General features: G+C 32.7%; 1 long non-coding RNA gene across 1 annotated transcript in view; it reads left to right on the forward strand.

Annotated features, from left to right (window-relative positions):
• The window catches only part of LOC122222408, a 51,083-nt gene extending 48,082 nt beyond the window's left edge, over window positions 1-3,001 (forward strand). The window contains exon 6 of the long non-coding RNA XR_006203735.1: window positions 2,960-3,001. This is a non-coding gene — a long non-coding RNA (uncharacterized LOC122222408). The remainder of the gene's footprint in view (window positions 1-2,959) is intronic.
• The last annotated feature ends 2,999 nt before the right edge of the window (window positions 3,002-6,000 follow it).

Genomic DNA, 6,000 nt, shown 5'->3' on the forward strand with positions numbered 1-6,000 from the left:
AATTATCAATGGAGGATTATTTAAATTCCTATACCAGAATTTAGAATATGCTTGTTCCTTATTATCAAGTGGAAAATTCTTCCTTTCCAGATGGTCTCCTAGAGATTTTATAGAATTTTAGAGAGTTGATGTTCAATGTGCTACTTCTACAAGTAATGATCTGTGACCCATAAGTAAGAACAAAAAGTGGCTGCTAGGAATTAGTACAAAGAGGATTCAGATCCTGTGAAAGTTAGTAAAAAATTTAATAGAAAATAACTTCAACTATAAAATAAAGCAGTACAATATATCAAGAATGTTGTATGCTGAATTCAAAACATCAGAGACCATTAGTTAACTTGCTTTGCCAGGTTAACTCATTTTTTACATGTATCAGAAAAAGCTTGTTCTGTCATCTCTGTGCATATATTTGCAACTTTTCATCGAATCATTGAATATAATTTAATGCTACACTGGTACCAAAAAGATTCAGACCCCTGCATGCCAAGAATTGTAAACTGTGGAAAGCAGAAAACTATTATAGCGTGTGTGTATATTTTTGCACTGAATTTAATGCCAGGTGAGGATCAGGCATTATCTATGAGTGCAGGCTCAACTCATAGGGTCATATTTTGTTGTGGACTGGGGAATAATGATATAGTAAACTCTGTGTATAATATGGTGTGATGATTAATTTTATGTGTCAACTTGACTGGGCCACAGGGTGCCCAGATATTTGCTCAAACATTATTTTGGGTGTTTCTGTGAGGTTGTTTATGGATGTGAATATATTTAAATAGGCAGAGTGAGGAAAGCAGATCACCCTCTGTAATCTGAGCAGATCTCATTCAGTTAGTTGAAAGCCTGACTCAAAGTGAAGGTAGGCTCTTCCTGGGACCCTAGCCTGCCTGCCTTCACACTGGAACTACACTATCCGCTCTCCTGGGTCTCAACCTTGCCAGCTTACCCTGTAGATATTGGAACTTGTCAGTCTCCATAATCACTTGAGTCAATTCCTTATTATCTCTCTCTCTCTCTCCCTCTCTCTCTCTCTCGTGTGTCTATAAATCACCCTATTGATTGCATTTTTTGGAGAACTCTAATACACATGGTATTGAAATGGTTTTAGCAGTTACTTTAAATTTTAGATTCTTCTATGATTGTTTATAATAGTGTTATTATAACCTTTATAGTTTTTCATAACTTTTTTATTACTTTTTTCAAATGAAATATAATTACTATTAAAGCTAAAATTGTTGGTAAAAATTTAAAAAAAGGAAAGAATCTAGCAATGAGATTCATCTGGTTTAAGATGAAGTAACATATATTATATTAAATGTTAAGCCATTATATATTATGCCAGAAATTCTTCTACAAAATCACTAGAAATTTAAAGAAAAAAATATGACAAGAAAGTTAAAGTTATTTTTGTTGGGGATAATTTTCATGGGAATAAAAATTACTCAAATCCTTAGTGTGTTTATGCAGTGAAATTTTGAAAAGAGTTCTACAATCTCTGCCAAGTTACAACATTATTTGAAACAAAACAAAGTGAGTATAAAAATAAAGCTTTCAAATTCTTTAAGAATAAATGGAACAGCTTAATGTTATCAAAAATGTATGCAAACATAATTTGAATCTGATGCTGAAAATGCACTTATTAAATGACATTCTATTATATCGCAACAATTAGATTAGATTAGCAGGCAGCTAGGAAAATACAATTAGCACATTGTCTGAAAATAAAGCTAAGAGACAACAAGAATGTGCACACAAGTTACTTGACTAATTAGTTCATAGGCTGACATACATGAAATTTTTACAATTCAATTGGACAAGAGAACAAATATTCCAGAGCTCCCCATTTACTTGTTTTTTTACTGTGGTGTGAATAGAAGGGTACTTATTACTTTCTAAATCACTTGCCATAGAAAGAAGAAATTTGTTTTGAAATTTTGAGGGAAAATTTAACAAAAATTAGCATGTTATCCAAATTTTAAAAATGACACAAGTGAATATTTCATTACAAAACTTTAAATTTGTTTGAGTCCATTTACCCATAGTCTTTCAAAATTAACATGGCTCTAATTATGTGCCATACTTTAATCCATTGGTAAATATCATCTGACTTAATATCCTATGGGGTAGATATGATTAGTATTTCTAATTTTCATCTCAATAAAAAGGTTTAAAGATGTCAAGGTCAAATAGTAATTACATGGGAGAGGCAGAACTCTAGTCTCAGGTCTTTCAGACTTCAAAAATTATGTTCTTACCCATTGTTATAACTTGTCATAATTCAACTTGGCTATAATTACCTCTGAATCCTCTTCCATATTTGTGGATCAATCATGATCAAGTGGGTCATGAAATTGCAAGGCATGCCATTCAAAACTGTTGCTTTTAGAACTGAATTTTCTATGTGAATCATGATTTTCTTTTAAATGCAAATCAAAACAAATAAAATTTCAAAATAAAGTTTAAATACTTTCATCTGCATTATGATTTGATTTAAAAAATCACATACTTCATATAAAACAAACATTTATAGTTATGTCGAATTCTGTAATATCTAATTTTCATGTCAAAAACTGGTAATCAACCCGGGCACCTGGGTGGCTCAGTCGGTTAAGCAGCCAATTTAGGCTCAGGTCATGCTCTCACCGCGATAACGGTTAGTGGGTTCAAGCCCTGTGTTGGGCCCTGTGCTGATAGCTCAGAGCCTGGAGCCTGCATCTCCCTCTCTGTGCCTCTTTCTCTCTCTCTCATTCCCTCTCAAAATTAAATAAATATTTCATGGATATTTGGGCTCTTTCCATAATTTGGCTATTGTTGAAAGAGCTGCTATAAACATTGGGGTACACATGCCCTATGAATCAGCACTCCTTTATCCTTTGGATAAGTTCCTAATAGCGCTATTGCTGGGTGGTAGGGTAGTTGTATTTTTAATTTTTTGAGGAACCTCCATTCTGTTTTCCAGAGTGGCTGCACCAGTTTGCATTCCCACCAACAATGCAGAGCGTTCCTGTTTCTCCACATCCTTGCCAACATTCATGTTATTTACAGATAAAATTATTTCAATACATCAAAAATATTTGAATATTCAAAATTTTAAAAAAAGAAACCAAAGAAAATGAGTAGTGTTTTCAAGAAAAAGTGAATTCCTGTTCACCAATAAAAGTATATGAATTATACATTAGTCAGTGATTAAGTTATCAAAAGTAGAGCTCTTTCTTTTTGGTTTTTATTTCTTTTAATTTTCTATCTAATATATATGTATACTGTATTTCAGTTTTGCTTAAATCATAGATAAAACTTTAACATTTTTTATTTTTTTTTTATTTTTTTTTATTTTTTAATATATGAAATTTACTGTCAAATTGGTTTCCATACAACACCCAGTGCTCATCCCAAAAGGTGCCCTCCTCAACACCCATCACCCACCCTGCCCTCGCTCCCACCCTGCCCTCCCTCCCACCCCCCATCAACCCTCAGCTTGTTCTCAGTTTTTAACTTTAACATTTTTTCTTATTTGAGAGTATGAGTTTATAAAATTATCTTTGCATATCTGTTCTGATGCATGTGTCATTATTTTTCTATAGGACTAAATCAATCTCTATTTCAAAAATAGCTTCTTTTCCGTAATCTATTCTTTTACAATAGTAGTATCTGGAATTTTATACTTTTGAAAGAAATTGTTTTCTTGTCTTTCAATCAGATAGAGCATAGAACATTTTATAAACTCTTGAAAATTGTTTTTATTTTTTTTTATCAGTGGCAGGTTATCAAAATAAAGCAATTCTCAAGTAGTAGAATATGTCAAATTCAAACAACAAAATATGTACAACAATTACTTTTTTATCTTCTTAATACTGCATGGCCAATTTCACATTCAACTATGTTAGAATTATCTGTGACCAAAATATGCAGAGCATCAATTTGCAATGGCTTGTAAATATAGGCCTACATGTTGTGGGATTAATATTTTTCATGCAGAGCAAATCAGAACAAACATATTTTCTTCAGCCATGTCAGACACTGTCATATTCACTGCCCTTCACAACCAAGACCAAGAAATTCAGTTTATAAAAAGACTGATCTGATAATGACAGAAGCTGACAAGCACCAGCTTTAGGTATCATTTTAGAGATTCCAAATTTATGAGCTCTGTGAAAAACATGTCTTGAAATATACAAATCAATGAATCCAAATTTACATTTTTTTTGTGATATCATGGTAGTGTATGCATAATAATAATAAAGAAGTAATAAAGAAAATGAATACAGTTTCCTCATTCCTTGCCTTAATAGATAACAATTTAGGATTTGGGTAATATTTACTATAGCTTAAGCATTTATTGATAATAAAAGGTTTAGTAAGGATATCTCCTTTGAGGGAGAAAAGAGGGGTGGACAGAGGATATCTTGGGGCCAACTAGAATTATTAGCTTGATGACCTTTGATAAGTTCATTAAACCTCTGAGTGGCAGTATGTGAGTATAGTAAGAACTACCTCACATGCGTTTGTGAGTATTAAATTTTAAATCAATGTAAAATTGCCTGTACAGTCAGGCCGGCAGTAGGTACTCAGTAAACATTCCTTTCCTGATCTCATTTTACCAATGTTTTCTCTCAAAAAAAGATCTAGAAATATGCCTGTCCAATACGGTAACCACTAGGCCACTAGGCAAAGTGAACACTTAAAATGTGGCTATTCTGACTTAAGACATGCTATATGTGTTAAGTACATACATGCCAGATTTTGAAGTCTATTATAAGAAAAAAGAATGTGAAATGTCTCATTTAATTATTTACATTGTCACATGTTGAAATAGATATATTTTAGATACATTAATGTGAATAAAATATTAAATTAATTTCACCTATTTTCTTTTTTTAATGTAGTATACAAAAGTTTTAAATTGCATACATACTTGTGCCTCACATTCTGTCCCTCTTAAATAGTGCTGCTCTAGAGGCGAAATTTAAGAAATCCAAGGTTCTAATAAAATTCCTAATCAGTATAAGAGAAAAAAAAAGGTTTTACTGTGTTTTAATACTTCAGAGTCCTTGTAGAAAGGAATCATATTTTATTAAAATCTTGTAAAAAGCAAATTATACCAGATAGCAAACATTTTTGATTAGGCTCCTTAGAGTTACAAGGTGAAAAGAAGTTTTTCCTGATTTATCTTCTATCATTTTAAAAATTGGAATAAAGTACACAAAATTATATTGTAATCCCTCTTCTCTCTGCCTTGCACATAATGACTGCATCGGCAACCCTCAAGTACATATTCTTTACAGCTAATGGAGCCAAGTGTCTCCCTGAACTACCTAAGATTTATTGAGGTCTCGACCAGCCAAATTCCTTAACCTGGAGAAAACTTAGCCAATTTCAGAAGGTAGAGAGAGTGACAAGAGGAACTGCTAATAGCCAGTCTAACCAACTTCACACTATAATAAAGTATACTTTCTAAAAGCAAGTCTGATCGTGTCTTTTCCCTTAAAATTTTCCCTTAAAATCTTTAGTAGGTTTTAAGAGAAAGTTAGAAGGCTGTTTTCTTGAACAGAACTTTCCTTTGTTACATTCAAAGCTGTTTTCTCTCCCTGTACCTATAAATGTGTAGAGTGCTATGTGGATAAGGGTTCCTCTCTGTTGCATGCTTGCTATAGGGTATGCAGTCTAGCCTCACTTGGCCTAGGCACATTCCTCCTGGATAATGAGAGCTCAGGAAAAATGTTTATTTTTTCTTTCTCTGCTTCTAAGTTTTCCTCCAAAAAAACACTCTGGTTCTTTGCATCTGTTCCTTTAGAGTTACTATGACAGTGGGGAAACAGATAATAAATTAAATAGGTATTTTAAATATATAAAATATTAGATATTGTCAACTGCTAAGGAAAAGCAAATATTGAAGGAGAATAGGGATATATGCATTAGTAGAGGTCTGGATTTTAGGTGCAATGACCACATACGACCTCCCAGAGGAAGTGACATTTGAGAAAAGATATGAGGTAAGTGCTA

Source organism: Panthera leo, chromosome B3, assembly GCF_018350215.1.
Source record: "Panthera leo isolate Ple1 chromosome B3, P.leo_Ple1_pat1.1, whole genome shotgun sequence".
NCBI classification, from domain to species: domain Eukaryota; kingdom Metazoa; phylum Chordata; class Mammalia; order Carnivora; family Felidae; genus Panthera; species Panthera leo.